The 21312-nt window shown below is 37.4% G+C and overlaps 1 non-coding gene across 1 annotated transcript; it reads left to right on the plus strand.

Annotated features, from left to right (window-relative positions):
• The first annotated feature begins 472 nt into the window (after positions 1-472).
• Positions 473-579, plus strand: LOC145629530 (small nucleolar RNA R71). The gene has a single exon (XR_014111696.1). It is a non-coding gene; the product is annotated as a small nucleolar RNA R71 (small nucleolar RNA).
• The last annotated feature ends 20733 nt before the right edge of the window (positions 580-21312 follow it).

The raw sequence follows: 21312 nt of genomic DNA on the forward strand, positions 1-21312 counted from the left end.
ATCTTGGAGGTAGGAGTTTTCTTGTTTTGGAGGTTGTTGAAGTTGTTGAGAATGAGCTTGGGTTACAAACTCTCCTTCCCTCAAAGTCAAAGCCTCACCTTGCTTGGGATTGAACTCTCTACAATACGATGCATCATGATCCGTCCCACCACAACAAGCACATGAGAAATCAATGATTTGTGACAGTTTTGAACCCAAACTAACACTTGAGTTCAACTTGGAAAGACCTTCATTCAAGAGTTCAACTATGTGCTTAAGTTGACCGACTTTCTCCAACTCATAAAGATCACCTTGCTTTCCTTGGGACCTTCTTTGACCTCCCCAAGAATAGCTAGTAGCCACCTCTTCAATTATAGCTTCAACTTGGCTTTGAGGGATCTTAATCAATTGGCCACCGGCACCCGCATCTAGATTGGTTCTTGAAATTGGCTCTAAGCCATCATAAAAGAATCTCATGAGCAAATTATGGTTGAATCCATGGTTAGGACATGCTCTAATCATATCCTTAAACCTTTCCCATGCTTCCCCAAGAGTTTCATCCGGTTCTTGCTCAAAAGAAGCTATCTTCCTCCTCATTTTTGCGGTTTGCTCATCGGAAATGAACCTCTTGAGAAAGGCCTTCGCAACATCTTTCCATGTGGTGAGAGAGTTGGGCTTCAAAAGCTTGAGCCATTTCTTTGCTCTTCCGGTGAGAGATTGCCGAAAGAGATGCATACGAATGTAATCTTGGCTCACTTCATTTGTTTGCATCATTGCACACAACTCAAGGAATCGGTCCAAATGCTCAATGGGGTCTTCACTTGCACTTCCGGAAAATTGCTCAACTTGTACCATCCTAGCATATTGTGGATGGATTGTGAAATTAGACTCTGTGGTTGGGAGAAGTATACCACTCGTGAGCTCATAGACTTCCGGATTTCCAAACTCCCTAAAAAGAAGGTCATCCTCTTGTCTTGCCATATCTCTCTTTGAATACAACAAAGCTAAGCACACGATTAGCAATGACAAGTAGGATTAAAAAAAAGGCAAAATAATAAAAAGAAAGCAAATAAAATGACTCTAACAATAGCAAAAACAAATGCTAAACAAGCCGCTTCCCCGGCAACGGCGCCAAAATTTGATCGAGGTTAGATAGGTCGTTAAACTACTAACCCTAATCAAATTAACAATTTATAATGCCTAAACTTACACTAAACTAGTTAGTGGCAAGTAAAGGGTCGAACCACTAAGGAAGCTCACTCGTCCAACATCAATATCACTAATGCAAGAGTCAAGAGGGGAAATGTTTTTGTTGATATATTGGATAAAAAGCACTAAAACTATGAATAAGCAAAGATAAAGACGAATAAAATCAAGAAAGAACAACGCTAGGGATACGGGGGTGTCAAACATGATTAGAAAAAAGGGGAATAATCGTAGTTATCATGAAGAACATGCCAAAGAACACAAGATCCTACCTAAACAATTCATTTTCATGCAATAGTCTAGGCAAATCAATGAAAGAGGTCTATGCTAATTAGGATCATTCTCATGCATCCCATTAGGCACAAGCTAACCAAAGAATAAAGGGGCACAATACATGGAACTCCATTTTTAACAACTCATTCTCATGCAATCATTAAAATAGAGGTGATCTAAATCTAGTTCAAATCATTTTCATGCATTTAAACTAGAAGGCAATCAAATAAAGTGCTACAATAATCTCAAGTCAATAAAAATCATATCTTTCATCAATTTAAGGTATGTAATCAATCCACTATCATCATTCATCCAACATTCAACACATATTTTCCACCCCCTTCCCCTAGCTAAAAGATTAGCCTAGAGAAAGGAGATTAAACATAATAGCAAAACCAAAAATATATTCAAGAAACACAAAACAAAACATGATTAAAAACAATGAAAACAATAATAACTAGATGAACTAAAAAGACTAACAAAAATAAGCAACAATAAAGCAAATAAATAAAGCTAAAGGAAAGGATTAGAGATTACTAGAGAGAGGATTAATGAAAGATGAAAACTTGAAGGAATTGCTTGATTGGAAATTAAACTTGACCAAAATTGATTACTTGGAAGAAAATTGAGCAATAATCAACTTTATCTCTCTAAAAACTATCTAATCTAACCCTAAGAGAGAGAATCTCTCCTAAACTAACTAAGAAAATAGCATAATGGCCTCCCCTCTAATTACCCCCAAAAATGGGTATTTATACAAAGCTCATAAAACTAAGAAAAATAAAAGAAATAAAAGAATGAGAAAATTAAGGAAAAACAAAAGAAAAAATAAAATAGAAAGGAAATAAGAAAAGGAAAAGGAAAATATAAAAAGAATTAAGAAAATAAAATAAAATAAAAGAAAAAGAAATTAAAATAAACCCACAAATCCCCCAAATTCCCTCAGCCACGATTTCCACTTCTCTTTCATTTGGCTGCTCTGATTTGCATCACCTTCATCACCATCACCACGCATCCCCTCATCTTCACCGTTCATCATCATCATCTTCATCAAGCATCATTAAAACACGGCCGTTGGATTTCATTAAAATCACGTGCAAAGCTCGTGATGTGGTTCAAATTGAACCCCAATCTACGCGCCCGCGAAGACACCGCGCAGAGGTCGCGCATAGCTTCTGCCTCGACTCTGAATTTGGACTCCAATCGTGTGCGCTTTCTGACAGGGGTGCGCGGCCGCGGAGGTAAGTGTTGCTGCAATTGTTGCGGGTTGCTGCTGGTGATTCTGTGAATTGGTGGTTGACGTTGTGGTGATTGGAGGTGTTGGGGTTTGCTTGGGTGAATTGGTTGCGGTGGCTGGAAATTGGTGTGATTGAAGGTGGCTGAAATTGAGTGGGTTGCGAAGGCTGGTGGTTGAAATTGGTGGCGGTGGCTGATGGAGAAGAATTGGAGGTGGTTTGGTTGGAGGCTGGTGCTGCGAATTGTTGCGGTTTGGTGATGTTGGGTGGTTTCGGTGCGATTGGGAGTTTGGTTTGTGGGTGTGATTGTGGTGGTGCGATGTGGGGTTGCGTGGTGGGATTGATTGTGAGCTGAGGGAGCAGGGGAGGTGCGATGTTGGTGTTGTTGATGGTTGTTATCGCTGCTGTTGCTGTTGGTGTTGTGATGTGTGGTGGTTGCGGAGAGTGTATGGGTGAGTGGTTTGGTGTTTGAGCTGGTGGTGTTGAGGAGCTGGGAGTAGGGGAGCTGCTGGTTGTAATTGATGTTGCTGTTGGTGATGAGGAAAAGCAGGGAGCAAGGGAGATGTGTTTTGGGTTGTGTTGTGGTGTAGGGTAAGGGGAGGTGTGGTGTATGTTAAGCTGCTAGCAAGAGGGCAGCAGCTAGAGCATGTTGTTTGACTCAATTCTCGGACCTTGAACTCGATCGACCAAGGACCCGAAAACACCTACAACCAAAAACAACACGAGGGTAGGATCGATAACAAAATAAAAATAAAATAAAGATAAAATAAAATAATAAAGAAAAATAAAATAAAACACGAAAATAAACTAAAAACTATAGAAAATTACAAAAATACTCAAAATAAAGATAAAAGACGAGAATAATAAAATAATAGAAATAAAGGATATAAAAGGTGAAATTATTGGAAAATAAGCCGGAATACGACTCAATAAACACCCTAAAAGTGACATAAAAGTCACTTATCAGGCATATCTTCATACAACCAAGCAAATACATCGATAAATTCTTTAAGCAAGTTAATTAAATCGGTTCTTTCTTGTTTATTCAATGTTAGTCCGATTTTAACTTCTCTTTTATGAGTTGAATCATTTAAGATGTCAACTGTTTCAGTCTCTTCAATTACCGGTGTTTTCTTTTCAAGTGTTTCCATTGTTTTAATAAATTCTTTATCTTTTTCATCGTTAGCTAAGCAATGTTCGTCATCTTGGGTTAGGGAAGAACACGAGAAGTAAGAAGAATGAGCGATATTATTATACTCTGAGATCATTACATCAAAGAGTGATATGTCCTCGGGGACTGGATCACTAACTATCCTAGGAGAAGAACAAGGAAGGGGAGGCGTTATAGCTAAAGACTTAGAAGATTCTAAAGGGAAAGGCTCTGACTCAGACTCTGACCCTGACTCTGACGATTCTTCAAACATCGGCCCTTGTCCTGTCGTGATTGATATCTTCCTTCCACTCGGAGTGGTCACCTTGATAGTCTTGCGCCACCCTTGCAGTGATCCTTCAGCTGGAGTAATTAGCTTTGAGGGGTCAAAGTTTTCGCTTTGTAGGACCATTTGAATGAGTGAGGAGTTGTCTTCCTCATAAACTGACTCATTCTTTTCTCACCCAAACAGTAATCCCATGACGTTAAAGTCAAAGCATGGAGGTGTTTTCTCCTTGTGGACGGGAGTTGGGATTTCATCAGTGAAGTAGCAATCCAAGAAAATCTCAAATCCTGGTTGTCGTATGCCATTTACAACAAATGGTTCGGGAAATTCATGGCATGGATAGTCTTCTCCTTCTTTTATAAACTGTCCATTAAGCGTAAGAGGGTACTGATCCATTGGAATTGCTTTCTTTTGAATGCGAGCGTCCCTACGTGCTTTCAGTTTGTCCTAGGCTCGCTTTAGATCTTTCTGAGTCGGTTCGAAACCAAGTCCGAAAGTATCTAGTTTAGGGAGGCCAGGTGACTCTATCGATTTTGCTATCCCCTTATTCTTTCCTAAGGTCATCCCAGGGAAGTGTCCTTGTTTCTTTAGCATAGTGTTGATAATCATATTGGAATGGGGGTCGTGACAAAGAGATGTCCTTTCATCCTCTTGGATTAAGGAGACTTCCTCGTTAAAGCCCCATAGGTCTTCATCATCTTCTTCGTGCTCCACGTTGATGATTGGATTCTCTACTGATTTGATCCTCATTGGCGAAGCGTCAATGGTGATGGGAATTCCTCTAACTATAGCTTTCACTTGTTGGTGGAGAGATGAAGGGACGGCCTTTAGGTCATGGAGCCAAGGGCGTCCTAACAACAGATTGAATGAGGCTTTGATGTCTACCACTTGAAAAGTAGTAGCGTATTCTATTGCTCCTGCCGTCACATTTAGGGTTATTTTGCCAAGAGCTTGACGTCGAGTGTTATCGTAGGCTTTTATTCCTTGTGTGGACGGAGTTAAATCCTCATCTTTTATGCCAAGCATCCTCGCAATCCTAAGTGGACAGACATTAATAGCCGATCCATTGTCTACAAGAGTCATGGGAACATTCATTCTTTTGCAGACTACTGTGAGGTTTAACGCTTTGTAGTGCTTGTCACCTTCCGGGGGTAAATCTTTATCAGAGAAGGTGATTAGATTAATTAGACTAGGGAGATCACTCGTGAGGAAGTTAGCTAGTCCCTCAGGAGTAGTGTCAGAATCTATCCCGATTTTATCCAAGGCATTCATCACAGCCAACCTATGTTCTCGAGATGTTGCCAGAAGCTTCCATACATTCATCTCCACTTTTGTTTTCTTGAATTGTTTAACAATGTCATTGTCTTCGATGACAGGTATGGGAACTTGTTGTACGGTAGGCATGGGTTGTGTTGAAACGGGAGGTTGTATTCTCCCGGATCTTGTGAGGACGTCTATTGATGAATCTTCTTCAGCCCAAATGTGGTCCGTGGTGTATGATATGGAAGGTGAAGGTTCTAATATGTCTTTTAGATAGACATCTTCTTCATCACTGTCCCATACTCCATTGACATTTATATCCTCTTCTTGTTGAACTTGGACTAATTCTTTTCTATCAATCATTTTCTGCACCAAATCCTTGAATTTGAAGCAGTTTTCTATGGTGTGTCCTCCTGACTGATGGTATTGACAGTAATATCTATCTGTTCTTTTTAATGGTTCAAATGGTCTCGGTTCGAGAGGTTTGACCTTGCCACTCTCGGAGAGCATTTTAAACATTTGTGCATACGGAATCCCAGTTGGAGTATAAACTTTATTGCTCTTCTTGGGTCTTTCGGTGACTTGTAAGGGAAATTGTTTTGCCTCATAAGTCGTTTTTACTGGTGTGAATTCTCTCTTAGGTTCTTCATCATATTCCTTGTGAAGTTCATTCAAAATTTTGAGATTTTCACGTAACAGTTGCGATGTCTCCCTCAGATACAGTGTGAGTATTCGTATCTCTACCTCATTTGCTGGTTCTGGAAGATTATCTTCGACATCGAAAAAGGTCTCTTCTTCTTCTTCTTCGACGTTGGTTACTTTGACAGGCTTAATGAGAGATGAGGGGTCAACTTCGCCTTCTTCATCGGAGATAGCCAATGTGTGAGCTAGAGGTGCATTGTCAATACTCGGTTTCTTACTGGCAGGAGGCAACGACAGCTTATTACTGTCAATCAGGTCTTGTATAGCTTCCTTAAGCTTCCAACAACTTTCAGTGGAATGGCCCCTACCTTGATGATATTTGCAATGTGCATTGGGGTTCCAATTAGGCGACCTCTTCTCGACTGGTGGATCTCCAAATGGTCCAATGGGATTTATAAGACCTTTTGCATTTAGCCGATCAAACGCGGTGTCATAACTCATGCCAATAGGAGTGAAGTTTCTCCTAAACGGTTTCTTTTGTCCTTGGTTGATCATGGCGAGGACTTCTCCCAGATTAAAGGCGCTAACATTATTTGAGTGGGCGGTTTTGGAAGAAGAAGGATTGTCGTTCTTCTTTCCTTTCCAGCCACTGTTGGAGTTATTGTTGGCGGCTTTAGATTTAGCTAGGTCATCTTCAATATTAATCCCAATATCATAAACAGCCTTAAAGGTATGAAGGTATTTTGATATTTAAGATGCTTTGAATATTTTTCTTGGAGGTTTTTAATGAACAATCTCACGGACTCTTTCTCACTTGGTACCTCGATCATTTTAGCTGAAGTTTCTCTCCACTTGTTAAAGAAAGATGTGAAGCCTTCATTCTCTTTCTGTTTGAGGATTTCAAGTTCTCTATGGTCAGTTTCGACTTGAACGTTGCACTTGTACCTATCAACAAAAGCGTTTGCTATGGATTCCCAGGTAGAGGTCTTTTCTTTTTCAAGAGAAAAGAACCATTGTTGGCAAACGGTCTCGAGAGATAGCGAGAACAGAGAAGGGAAAACTTTCTTATCGATACCCTTGATACTCATTATCGTTTCAAATGCCCTTAGATGGAAGTAGGGGTTGTCGATTGCCCTAAACTTTGGGATGTCGTTGGCATTGAACTTCTGCGGAAGAAGATCCTTATCCACCGAGACCCCTTGGGATGTGAGTTCTTGAAACTTGTAGTCGCTGGACAATTTGCTTAGGCTTTCTTGCATGAGGTCCATTTGTTGTTGCTTCGCGGGATCTTCGATCTTAAGTGCGAGAAGCTTTAGTGTCTCAGTTACAGTAGCTAGTTGGTTCTTGAGATCATTAACTTCTTCCTGAGTTGCCATTATAACTCTTGCTTTCCTCTTGCGAGCTATAGGTTTGTCAAAAAGTTGGACTTGTACGAAGAGGTTATCTTTGATTAATCGTCCTTCCTTTCTTGACCACGAGCTGTAAATTAAGCCAGTTTGCGTTTTAATTACTTAACTCGGATCAGTTTGACTTTATGGCTTTTTATTTTAAAAAAAAGGTATGCATATTTTTAGGGAGCAATAATGTACATGTGTTTTTAGGGAATTTAAGTATTATTATTTATTTGGAGGATTAATATCCGACTTACCCCCCTAAAAAAATGACGAAAAATAACGTGCGCACACAAGACTCCCTTAATCATGGTCAAGACATGTGTATTAATGTGTGTATTGAGTGTAAGTGACATGCTTGGACTCTTGTGTAAGACCATGGGACTTAGTGCTTAAACTCGAATATTAATTCAATTAAGCATTATTGCCGGCAAAATTAACCGAATTAAACAGGAAACTGATTAATTAGACATTAGGTGATGACTCGACAAATAATCCGAACTGTCGGCCAAGCGACAGGACTGGCGTCGCAATATGGAGGTTGGCGCCATACTTTTTAGTAAATGTCTGGCGCTACACACCATACAGTGGCGCTACAGCTCATATTTTGGCACCGACTTTGGAGCCTCGATCCGGGACTGTTTTCGGTATTATTAGTCAACTGGGGTATGCCTAAAGTCGTACTAGGTCAATTCCGATTAAAAGAAGAAAAAAACGTTATGGACTCGATTTAATTAATTAATTAATTAATTAGGCAAAGCTCTTTAAGTCATTAATTTAAATCTCAACACAAATCAACAAACGGTTAGGAGGAGCATAGAATATATATGCACAACAAATAATGCACAATTAGGCAAGTAAGCACAATATGATGCAATGAGTTCGCAACCAACCATGGCTCTAGTTCTCTAAAGTTCGGGATATGGTTTAGTCAAATAGGGTCCATGGTTAATTGTCCTGATGCACCGCGTAGAAGCCTAACCGTGAAGGGTTAACACGTGTGGATAGAACACCGCGAGTTTTTTTAGAAAAAACTCACTTCCATGGTTTGGTGAATTCAACCTCTCAGATGTACCCTTTGTTGCCAGGAGCGTTCAATCAGGTAGATAGAGCATGAATTCTCAGAGGGTTATGTCCATATGTAGAACACATATGGGTTTCAGAAAAGTGAGAAAAAATTCAATCAGGAAGTAGGATCGAGCAAACAATACGAAAAACCGGTCAAAATTAGAACGCATATTTCTGGCTCGGTATTGGGGGAAATTGGCGCCAGCAAACAGAGACTGGCGCCAACTTTTAACTGTAGCGCTTGGCGCCAATACTGGCGTCTAGCGCTACGACTAAAAGTCTAGCGCCAAGCTCTGGCCCCTGACGCTACTTCCCACATGCCTCAACAGCTTTCTGTGCTCAATAAAATCATCTAGTTTTGCGCGGTGTTATTTCAGTCCTAGTTGTGAAAGACATTTCTCAAATTTCCTACGTGTAAAAATCCTATGTTTTTGACTCATTACGGATGGTCTTTCCAATGAGAACCTTTTTATGCATATGCCACAATGTTAATCAAAATTACGCACATGAAATACTTAGAACTTTTCGAGTCTCATCCACTCATTCTAAATCATTGCCGAAACAAATTCAGGAATTAAAATAGAAATCCTCCCCAGCGGAGTCGCCAAAAACTGTAGGGAATAATTTCAAGCCTTTAAAATCCCACTAGCTTGAACCCCACTGTGATCATACACTAAAGTACGGTGGCGTCCAAAAGGGAAGAAGATAGAGCAAAGAGTCGCCAAAAAGTTTTTAAGGAACTTGTAAACCGTTCACGAGGTGAAGGTTACACCCCTTAACGATCCAAGAGATCGTCAACTCCATAAGGTCATGAACCAAATAAGGGTTCGGGGATGATGGTACAAATCCAACCTAAAAGAGATTGAACCTGCCCTAATAATAGGCCTCTACTTTATTCTGCTCGTATTCATGTGCGCTTTCTGACTAACATGCAATCAATAGGATTAACCCTAAACCTGTTTAATCTATGTTGGTTGAATTTAATGCACAAACAAATCTATTATTGGTGATCACTTGAATTTATAATCACAATTAACCCTAACAAGATTATTAATATCTTATTAAGCGTGATTGCAAGTACCAATTCCCTTTAAACATGCAATAAAGGTGATCAAGCAATAACAATATAAAAATATGCATATCAAGCAACATAATAAATAATAATCATGAAGAATAATCATCACAAATAAAATAATCATCATCAAAATAATAATAAATTATAACAATTATTATCATAATCATATTCATGTTAATATTAAAGCATAAAAATAGCAAGATCCTAGGCATGATACTAACAAGATTAATAACAAACCCTAGCATGTCACTAAGCAATAAAAATCAAATCTTTAACCCTAACATGATACTAACAATCATAGATATTAGGAAGAAAATAAAAAGCATCGTAACAATCATATTTAATATTAAAGTTACCCTATACATGATACTAGGAATATCATAATAACAATTAAACATGATTTCTACATCATAATATCAATTAAACCATTAAAGTACTTACTTTGATGCCTCGTACCTCTTTCTAATAACAAAATACACACGTTAGTAACTTCAAGGAAAATAATAATCAAAACAATTAAATTAAATAATTGAAAGAGAGATTTGGGACCAAACCCTCAGAAATTAAAACCTTTCACGTCTAGGGCGAAGGCAACTTCGAATATGGCTAGGTGTATCAAGATCTTGTGAATGCGGAATTTTGTATGAAAAAGCAAAGTTTAGAAAGAATGCTAAAAGATTAATATTATCGAAAATTGATGAATGAAGAGAATTGATGAAAACATAAGAATAAAGAGAATTGGTGAACGATAGATCTAGATGGTGTATGAAAACGGAGTTTTGATACGATATTTATAGAGAAAATCATCCATAAAAGATAACTTATCAAAATAGAGTCTGAAGACCACAAAACCACCTTGGCGTCAGCCCTGGCTCTTTGGCGCCAGGACCAGTGGCTAGCGCCAGGCGCCAATGCTGGCGTCTGGCGCCAATCCTGATTCCAGGCGCCAAGTCCTGGGGTTGGACGCCAAATTGGATTTCAACACGTTTTTGAAAATCTGATAAACTTACCGTACCGGAAGATAAAATAATATAATTTCAGTCGAAAATGCTATTTGATCTAATTAAAACTCTGAAGAGTCCTAATTGAATTAAGAATGATAAAACCTTCTAGAATGTTCTAGAAGACCAAAACCATTCCTAATTACATTAGGAATGATAAATCATATTAGGCCCTCCCCTAGATCATTGGGCCGTACTTAAAACTCAAACCGGGCCCAGTTTAGTAAATGGGCCATAAATTCCTCAATATTCATCGGAATTGGGCTTATAATATATCGTTGGAAAGGTCTTTGCAAACCCCATCCAACTACACCATTATTGGACCCATATCATGGACCAAACAAACTGGATTGGTTGTTTTCTTAAAATAAAGTTTTCAAAAACAGGGAGAAGAGAAAAGAAAAGAAAAGAAATAAAACTTTCCGCAACACTAGACCTTTCCACACTTTCGTTTCATTCGATTATGATTCGACGTGAAAGGCACTCATCACTGGGTTTGGTTTTGGGGAGACACATTTGGGTGTCTACACTCTTATGAACTGATTCTGTAGCTTCAACATTTTTTCATGAAGTTACTTATTGCATTAACATTGTATTAGGTATTCATTCCTATTCTGGAAGTTCCTAAGGATTTCCCGGACGAGTCCCATTAGTGGTGCTTGGCCTTAGATATGAAGGGTAAAAAGTTATGGATGATAGATTCTATGTACCCTGACCTATTCAGCACACAAGACAAAGTGGTTGATCTTCTGGTACTAATACTGATGTGTGCTATGATCTCTTTTTAAATGCTATTTGATGGTATTGTATTGGTGAACTGGTAGTTGTTTTTCAAATGTGCAGGTTAGTGGTATGGACGTACTTTTTCAAATATGTGATCCACAATGGAAGAAAGGTGAGCTCAAATCATGGACAAGATGCGCTGTTGAGATCTTAGAGGGTGTCTGTGTACGAACCAACAAAGATGTGTGTATGAGGATCACATACCCTCATAAGGTGGAAGGTGTCTGTGTACGAACCAACAAAGATGTGCCTCCAAGCCATAGGGAAGCTACAGATTAGGGTATTTTTGTAATTCAATGTGGGCTTCATGTCAATTACCTCAGCCAATTCAGTTGGTATTGTGTCCCCGGAAGATAATGATTAGGAAGCATGTAGCATCCAAAATATGGCCACCACTACCCCCTCATTACAACAACCAATCAAATCCTCTAGTAGAGGAAGATGAGCTACAATAGGGCTGCCATCTTCTAACACCATGAAATCGGTGGGGCACACATAATTTGCAGCAGCCTAGCTCTAAGGTTTGCCACGGGATGGTATACATCATTAAAGAAGTGTTTAGTGGTCTTGAAGTATTTCACCAAATTCAGCTTAATTTCATTGAAATCCCTCTTTGCTTTCTGAAAGTACATAATAGATTCGCGTGGATGAACTCGTAATGTGGCCATTGTTGTGAAGGCAATTTTGGAGTGGTGGAGGTAGGAGGTAGCTTGTGTATGTTGATGTTGTTGTATGGTATTTGAGATTTACTCATCTCATATTCCTTCCTTCATATTTCAAGTAATGGATTGGAGGGCAAACTTAAATTTTGAATACCTTAAGTATTTCATTTACAGATTTTTACCGTCCTCAACTTTTACCCAGCTGAGATGTCAAAAGTAACTCAATGGGAAAAATATGGAATATAAAAATACCACTTGAATAAAAATAGAACTGTGTGGTATATATAATCACCACTGGACAATGGATTTACCGTGGCCAACCTCTTGGTATGTTTTAAATAACCTCGATTTACGGTTGTAGACATCTACTTTTTGCCTCCTGTTCCAACAGGAAGTGCAATGACGATAAATAAAACCATCTGCATGTTGGATTGAAGTGGAGAATGCTTATGGATAACTGGTTAAGCTACAAAACACAAAAAACTAGCCCAAACTTAAGAACAAAGCTAAACAAGGTCCAATAATTCACTAAATTCGATCAATATTAGGCTTAAGCCCGTGGCTTAAAACCCAATAATGACGGATTTAGGAGTGCCTAGGTTAAATTTTAATACTGCTGCAGGAAAAGCCGCGCGCATCTCAATCAGTCGCGTAGGGCAGGGCGCGCAACTAATTCAGTTGCGCGAGACACTCAACGCAACCTATAGAGATGCGCTAGCGGAAGATTTAGAATTTAACGAAAATATAGAATCGAATCTTACCATAATGCCGCGCGCAAGACACCCATTTGCGCTGTCCATATCAGCGCAACCCAATCACTTGCGCTGGGATGTCGCGCGCAACTAATCTAGTTGCGCGCGACACTTGCTGCGGCAAAATGCCCAAAACCCTAATCCTACCTATGGACACCCATTTGGGTCTCCCCAAAACAAGATTCACTGATGAATACCTTTCGCGTCGAATCAAAATCGAATGAAGTGAAAGTGTGGAAAGTCTAATGTTGCGGTTAGTTTTTATTGAAAATCTCTCTTTCTGTTTTCGAAAACCTACTCTATTTTATGAAAATAGCCAATCCAGTTTAGTTTGGTCCATAAAAAGGGTCCAATAATGATGTAGTTGGATGGGGCTCGAAAAGAGCTTTCCAACGATATATTATAAGCCCAATTCCGATGAATAATGAGGAAGTTATGGCCAAATTACTAAAGTGGGCCCGGTTTGATCTTTATATGCGGCCCAATGATCTTGAGGAGGACCTATTACGAATTATCATTCCTAATGCAATTAGGATTGATTATAGTATTCTAGAGTCTTCTAGAAGTTTCTTTTGAATCCTAATAGGATTAGGATTGATAATTATGTTTTATGAGTTTTATTTGGAATAGAAGAAGTGTTTTATGTGAAATTACGAATTTACCCTTCGTACGGACTTTTACGACTTTGATTTTATGAAAAAAAATAGAAAACACGTGGAAAAACCTTCTGCAGCGCCAAACGGCGACAGACCCTGTTGCGCGGCGATAGGTGCAGTTGTTGGCGATAGAGGCGTGTTTTATTCATTTTCAAACTCTGATTCGTATTATCAATTCCGAACTATTTCATTATAAATAGCGTTCTTAGACCTCCGGTTTTAATCATCAATTCTCACCAATTCTCATCAACTCTTAACCAGAATTCTCTAATTCTCTTTCCTCTCTCTAAGCTAAAGCTTATACTTTCTCTCCCTCTTTCTAGCCAAGCCTTTTACAAACAAAATTCCTCATACATTAGCACTAGACACACCTAGCCAAGTTCGAAGTTGCCTTCTCCCTAGATGTGAAAGGTTTGATATTTCTGAGGGTTTGGTCCCAAATCTCTATTTCAATTATTTAATTTAATTCTTTAATTTTTATATTTTCCTTGAAGTTACTAACATGTGTATTTTGTTATTATAAAGAGGTATGAGGAATCTAACTAATTGCTTTAATTGTTTAGTTGATGTTATGATATAGAAATCATGTTTAGGTTGTTATTTTGATTCCTAGTATCATGTTAGGATGCTTTTCTTAGTATGATGTTTAGGGTAGGAATAAGTTTCTTAAGTATATCAATTATGATTTCTATGATGTTTCCTATTTTCTTTCCTATTGTCATGTTAGGGTTTAAAGCTTTGATTTTTATATGTTTAGTGACATTCTAGGGTTTGTTATTAATTTTGTTAGTATCACAAGTAGAAAAATGCTCATTTGCGTTGCCTTATTTGCGTCACTCGTAGAAACAAATGACGCAAATGATATATTTTAGCTTCACTCTAAGTAATTTGCGTCGGACATTAACTATAAAGCGAAGCAAAAGTCTGATATATTTCAGCTTACTTATATTTGCGTCGCTTTCATAAATAGAAACGACGCAAATAGTAATGTTATTTGCGTCACTCATTTATTGATAAGTGACGCAAATAACCTTGTGGGTAAATTGTGTCACTTCTTTCTTCATTGAGCGACGCATATGACTATTACCACTACCACCCACTCAGTGCTTCCTCTCATTCAATATAAAATACTCTTGCTCCCGTGTCGCCGTTCGAACTTCAAAATTAAACCCTAGCAAATTCAACTGCAAAATCCCCAAAAATTCAACATCAAAACCTCAAGAAATTCGTCCAACCAACCGATTCCCCAGCGTTGCCTTGTTGTCGTTCGTACAGCAAAACCTACCGATTTCAACAGCAAAACCCTGATAAATTCGACCCAAACCAACAAATTTGACCCCAAAATCAACAAATTCGACCACTAATTGAAAACCCCAAAATATCCAAGCCAAAACCCCCCATTTTCTAGCAAATTTGAGGCAAAACACCCCATTTTTGAGCAAAAATCGACCCAAATCACCCACGAAATTCAAACTATTAAAATCGTTGATATTCGAGATGAAATACCCTAAATCGAGGCTAGTAGGGGATTGCTGCTTGTTGGTGTTGCTGTTGATGGTTAGCTGGGGCGGCATTGGCTGATTTATGCGGTGGCAGCACTATTAATTGGTGGAGATTTGGGTGCCGCTGCGGTGGTAAATTGCTGTTCAAAAGTTGCTGGAGTTCTCACTCGTTCTGCTTTGTTCTATAATTTCTCATTCGTGAGTGAGATTTTTAATTTCTCATTTTATGTAAACCTTGACTTCACAAAATATATCACAATTTCACGGTATTTTGAGCAATTGTTCTTGTTTAATCGAGTGTTTGTATCTAGATATAAAGTTTGATTAGTGAATTACTTGGTGCATGTGTAGCAAGTGGCTTGTGGTTGGTGGTGAGTGCGGTGGTGTGGCTTGGTGCAGCGGGCAATTTGTTGTTGAATTGTTTGTGAATTGCAGGGGATAATGTTAAGGTTTCTCTCTTATATTCAGAGTAACTCTAATGTTATTGTTATTCGATGAATTTTCTTGTTTAATTGTTCTATAATTTGAGAGATTATAGTTAATTTCTTACTTGATTTCTCTCATATTAAAGGTAAATTAACATTACAATTGAAGTGGCATAATCTAATTCTTCATTAATTACCGAATATCAGTTCCACAATCTAGAGTTTCATTATACACTCTTGCTAATCTAAATTTCAGTATACTCAACTTGTGGCATTTCTAAGGTGGATTTTAAACTACATTTATGATTTCACTAGCTTTATAGTTAAATATATATTTTTGTTAGATTCTATGTATTCTTTGATGTTGTAATAAAGCTATATTTTTTCAATACATGTATTGGGTTATGAAAGTGTATGGCATGAAGTTCTTGAAGAATGAGGTTACAGTACTTACATATAGCATAGGCTTGATTACATTGGTTAATTGATTTTCGTGTGGTGAAATACTTGGTGCAAGTGCAGCTGATGGTTGGTGGTTAGTGGCGGTGGTGCGGCTTTGGTGCAGCGGCAATTTGTTGCAGAGAGATTTTTTGTTGTTGAGTTGTTTGTAAATTGCAGGGGAGAAGGTAAAGGTTTCTCTCTCACAGTCACATATACATATTAACTCTAATCTTTTTGTATTTCATTGAATTTTCTAGTTTGATTGTTATATAATATCAGGTTTCAGTTGGATCAATAATCTGCTTATCGCATTTCTCTAGCTAGTTCAATCTCACAAATAAGAGCCATATTTTCTGCCACAAAATAATTACAGGACTTACTATTTGCAGAAAAAGCCGAGACATAGTTCCTAAATCCTAAATTTCACATTAGCATGTTTATATAAGACTAAGTTTCAACATTATTTATCACCTGAGATAATTGTTTGTTTTTCTGGGGGTTGGGGGGAAACTGATAATAATTCTTGAAGCAGTTAATTTGATTAGAATGGGATCTTGGCAATATTTGATCAATTACAAAAGTTTTAAAAGAAGTTTAAGCCTCCAAGACAAAGTTTGGTCTCCATACAAATAACTTCATCATAGTTCAAAAAACAATGGAGATTGTGAAAGTGTATGACTTGAAGATCTTGAAGAATAAGGTACAGTGAATATTTTTGTTGCATGTATAGTGATAAATAAAAACAATGGAGTGAAATAAATTCTTAACTAAGATGTATTTTTTCTTAAAATATGGTGAGAATGATTAGTATTCTTATTTTTCATGCTTGAGTTTGTATCTCTTTTGAAATAAGTTGTATTAGTATGTAAACTTACTTTGTTGCTATGATGCGTGTAGTGACATAAAAAATTGGGAGGATGTGAGATATGGATACTATGTCATGTGCTATACGTTTGAAATAGTTCAACATCATCGTAATATAATGAGGACCTTATTATAGTATGTGTTGTCACATTTTTCATTACTAATTCAATATATTTTAGATTTGCTACACTCTTGAAATGATTATTTTTTTTCGTTTTGTGTTGTGTTAACAGGTTTATTTAGAACAATACCTTATACTGGGGAGGAGATAAATGTGGTTCAAGATATTTGGTCAGACTATTTTATGAGCAATGTTGAAATTTAGAATTTAACTTAGCTAACTCCATTTATTTGTTAGACTTTTTTTGTTTAGTTCTTAGGCTTGAAATGAATGTAATTGGGTTACCAACATTTTGGGTTGGTCTTTGTTCTTGTGTTGGTTAATGATACCAATCATTTTGAGTTGTAAACTTTTTGATAGGATATTAGTGTATACATTGACGTCATTCCCAAATTTATGGGTAGGCCAAAATACAAAGGAAAATCTGTCGAAATATATACTTGATTTGATTAACTTATCATAATCTAATTGTCTTACATTATAAAATTACAATATATTGATGGAAAAGTATAATAATGTTTTTTTAATAGATTTGAAAAAAAAAAGAAATCATTTGCATCAGTGGCTGAATAAATCCTCAACCAATCATTTGCATCACTCATTTATAAAACAAGTGACGCAAATAACTCTATTTTATACATCAGTTGAGTCATTTGCATCACTCGTTTAACAAAGGAGTGACGCAAATAACTCTATATTATACATCAGTTAAGTCATTTGCGTCACTCCTTTAACAAACGAGTGACGCAAATAACTCTATATTATAACAATAGTTAAGTCATTTGCGTCACTCCTTTAAGAAACGAGTAACGCAAATAACACTCATTTGCGTCTCTCATAGGAGCGACGCAAATGACTCAAAAGTCATTTGCGTCACGAGCAGTTGCGTCGCTCATAGAAGCGACGCAAATACACCCTAAATGAGCGACGCAAATGAATGTTTTTGTACTAGTGTATCATGCCTAGGATCTTGCTATTATTATGCTTTAATATGATTATGATTATGATTATTTTTATGATTTTGTTATAATTATTATTATTATGATTATATTTATGATTATGATTATGATTATGTTGCTTGATGATATTTATTTATTGCTTGATAACACCTTTTATGCATGCTTAAAGGGAATTTGATTATAATTCAAGTGATCACCAATAAAAGTTTTATTTGTGCATTAATATTCAACCAACATAGATTAAACAGGTTTAGGGTACACTTATTGATTACATGTTGGTCAGAAAGCGCACATGAATACGACAAGAATAAAGTAGAGGCCTATTATTAGGGCAGGTTCTTTCTCTTTGAGATTTGATTTGTACCTTCATCCCCAAACTTGCAGTCTTAGTTCTAGACCTGTTGGAGTTAACGATCTCTTGGATCATTAAGGGGTGTAACCTTCACCTTCTGAACGGTTTACAAGTTCCTAAAACTTGTAGGCGACTCTTTTCCTCTAGCTTCTTTCCCTTTGGACGCCACAATACTTTAGTGTATGATCACAGTGGGGTTCAAGTTTGGGGTAATGCTTGAAATATTCCCTACAATTTTTTGGCGACTCCACTGGGGAGGATTTCTATTTTAATTCTTAAAATTTATTTTGGCAATGATTTAGAATAAGTGGATGAGACTCGAAAAGTTCTATGTATTTCATGTGCGTAATTTTGATTAACATTATTGTCATATGCATAAAAAAAGTTCTCATTGGAAATACCATCCGTAATGAGTCAAAACATAGGATAATTACACGTAGGAAATTTGAGAAATATCTTTCACAACTAGAATCGAAATAATACTGCGAAAACTGGAAAATTCTAAGAACATAGAAAGCTGCTGAGGCATGTAGGAACTAGCGTTTGGAAAACATAGCCTGTCGCCAATGATATGGCTCTGTCGCCTGGCGACAGAGCTTATATCCTGGTGACGGACTCTATTGTCTGGCGCCGCGTTCTTCCAATACCGAGCAAGAAATCTGTCTTCTTGTTTCGACTAGTTCTAGTGCTGTTGGCTCGATTCTACTTCCTGATTGAGTTTTTCTCACTATTCTGAAACCCATATGTGTTCTACATATGGACATAACCCTCTGGGAGTTCATGCTCCATCTACTTGATTGAACGGTATGAGCAACAAAGGGTACATCCGAGAATGTTGAATTCACCAAACCTTGGAAGCGAGCTTAACTCCTGTGGTCCCATCCACTCGCGCCAACCCTTCAAAAGGTAAGGATTCCGCGCGGTGCATCCGGACTCATAACCATGGACCCTCTTTGACTAACCTATATCCCGAACTTTAGAGAACTAGAGCCATGGTTAGGTTGCAAACTAATTGCATTATATTGTGCCTACTTGACTACTTGTGCATTATTTATTGTGCATACTCTATATGTTTTTTGCTAACCGTTTGTTTGACTTGTGTTTAAGCCTAAATAAACTGATTAATGATTAAAAGGACTTTGCCTAATTAATTAATTTGAGTAATTAATGTTTAATAAATTAATAAAAACTGACTTAGTACGACTTTAGGCTTGTCCTCGTAAAGTAAAAATACTGAAAGCAGTCCCAGAATAATGTTCCATTAATGGCGCAAAAATTTGGGCTGCAGCGCCAAATGCTACTGTGCAACGTCGTGTGACAACTCTGTCGTCTAGCGCTGCACTGCAGTGTGCGGCCACCATCCTGTTGCTTTGGTGACTGTTCAGTTTTTTACTCAAGTCATCACGACGAGTCTAATTAAATAGTTTATTAATTAGTTTGGTTATTTTGTTAATGGCAATAACCATATTTAGTCTTTAATTGAGTCTAAACACTTAGGGCCTGTTCTCTTACGTTGAAATTCAGTTTAGTTCAGTTATGTTCTGTTCAGCTCAGTTTAGTTCAGTTCATTTCAGCTCAGCTCAGTTCAGTTCAGTTCAGTTCAGTTTAGTTCAGTTCAGTTCAATTCAGTTCAGCTCAGCTCCTAATTTCCTTCTCTTATAAAATATTCAGTTCAGTTCAGTTCAGTTCAGGTGAGTTCAGTCAATGAGAACAGGCCCTTAGTCCCATGGTCATATATAAGAGTCAAAGCATGTCACTTGCACTCACAAATAAAGCACACATTAATATGAATTTACACTTTGACCATGTCTAGAGAGTCTTGTATGCGAGTGTTTTCAGTCATTTTTTAAGGGGGTAAGTCGGATATTAATCCTCCAATTAAACCACACCCGTTTGAACCTATATACTTGATTCCCAAAAATATGCACCCTATTTTTCCTTTGTCTTTTTCTTTATAAACCCATAAAGTCAAAGTCAATTTAAGTCAAGTAATTAAAACAAATAAAATAATGGTTAAATTTACAGCACGCGGTCAAGAAAGGAAGGGCGTTTAATCAAGGACAACATTTTCATTCAAGTACAACTTTTTGATAAACCAGTCAGTCGGAAAAGAAAAGCTAAGAAGATAATGGCGAGTCAAGAAGAAGTCAATGAGCTCAAGAAGCAAATAGCTAGCGTTACTGTAGGCGTCGCTCGAAGTGCGCCTACGTTAAAGCATGTGGTGAATATTCTTGGCACTCATAGGAAGTGGGAATTGACATTACGATTAGGGACAACGATTAGGGACGAATAAAGTAGGGAGCCGCCAACAAGTTTTTAAGGAACTTTTAAACCGTTCACGGATCATAAAAGGCAACCACGAATAAGGGACAACGATAGGCAAAAACGATTGACCCGTGAAGGTTACACCCCATTCATAATCCATGATATTACTAACTCTATATGGTTCGGAATCACGAGAGGAGGATCAATGATGATAGTACGAAGTGAGTCATGGAGTCACATTTGCCCGTATTGGCCTCTACTCGATTCTTATAGTGAAAAGTGATTCCTGCGATCTCAAAGGCATACAAACAAAATATTCAATTTGCTCCAAACTACTATTAGGCTAAATTGGTTGAATATTAATGCAACACATTATTCTAAAATATTGGTGATCACTTGATTAAACAACAAGATTAAAAAGGAACCTAAACCGATTGTCCAAATTATCTTAATAGGCGTGATTTTCAATTACATATTCCCTTTAACATGCAATATGGTGATCATAAAAATAATAGAATAAACATTAATATGGGAAGCAATTCAACAATAATTCCAACAATATAAAATCGTTAGAAAAATAATAGAAATAAAAGGAACATAATTCTTACTTTGATTCTGTTTGTTTGCAACTACAAAATAATAAACGAGTTAGTAACTTCAAGGAAATAATAATAAAACAATAATTAAATTAAATTAAATGAAATAGAGTTGATTTGGAGCAAAACCCTCAAACAGTTCTACCTTTCACGCCTTGGCTTAAGGACATAACCACGAGTAAAGTATGGACTCCTTTGAGCACTTGAAGAAGGAATTTTGAAATAAGAAGGGTAGGCTAGTGTTTAGGCTAAAGCATAGAAGAGAGAAAAATAAACTCGAGAATTAATTGATGCCCCGTACATCAGAAATGAGGGGGTATTTATAGAGAAAATGTGCTGAGGGAGCACACGGAACCCTAAAATGATAA

This window comes from Chenopodium album, chromosome 4 (assembly GCF_948465745.1).
Source record: "Chenopodium album chromosome 4, dcCheAlbu1.1, whole genome shotgun sequence".
Taxonomy (NCBI): Eukaryota; Viridiplantae; Streptophyta; class Magnoliopsida; order Caryophyllales; family Amaranthaceae; genus Chenopodium; species Chenopodium album.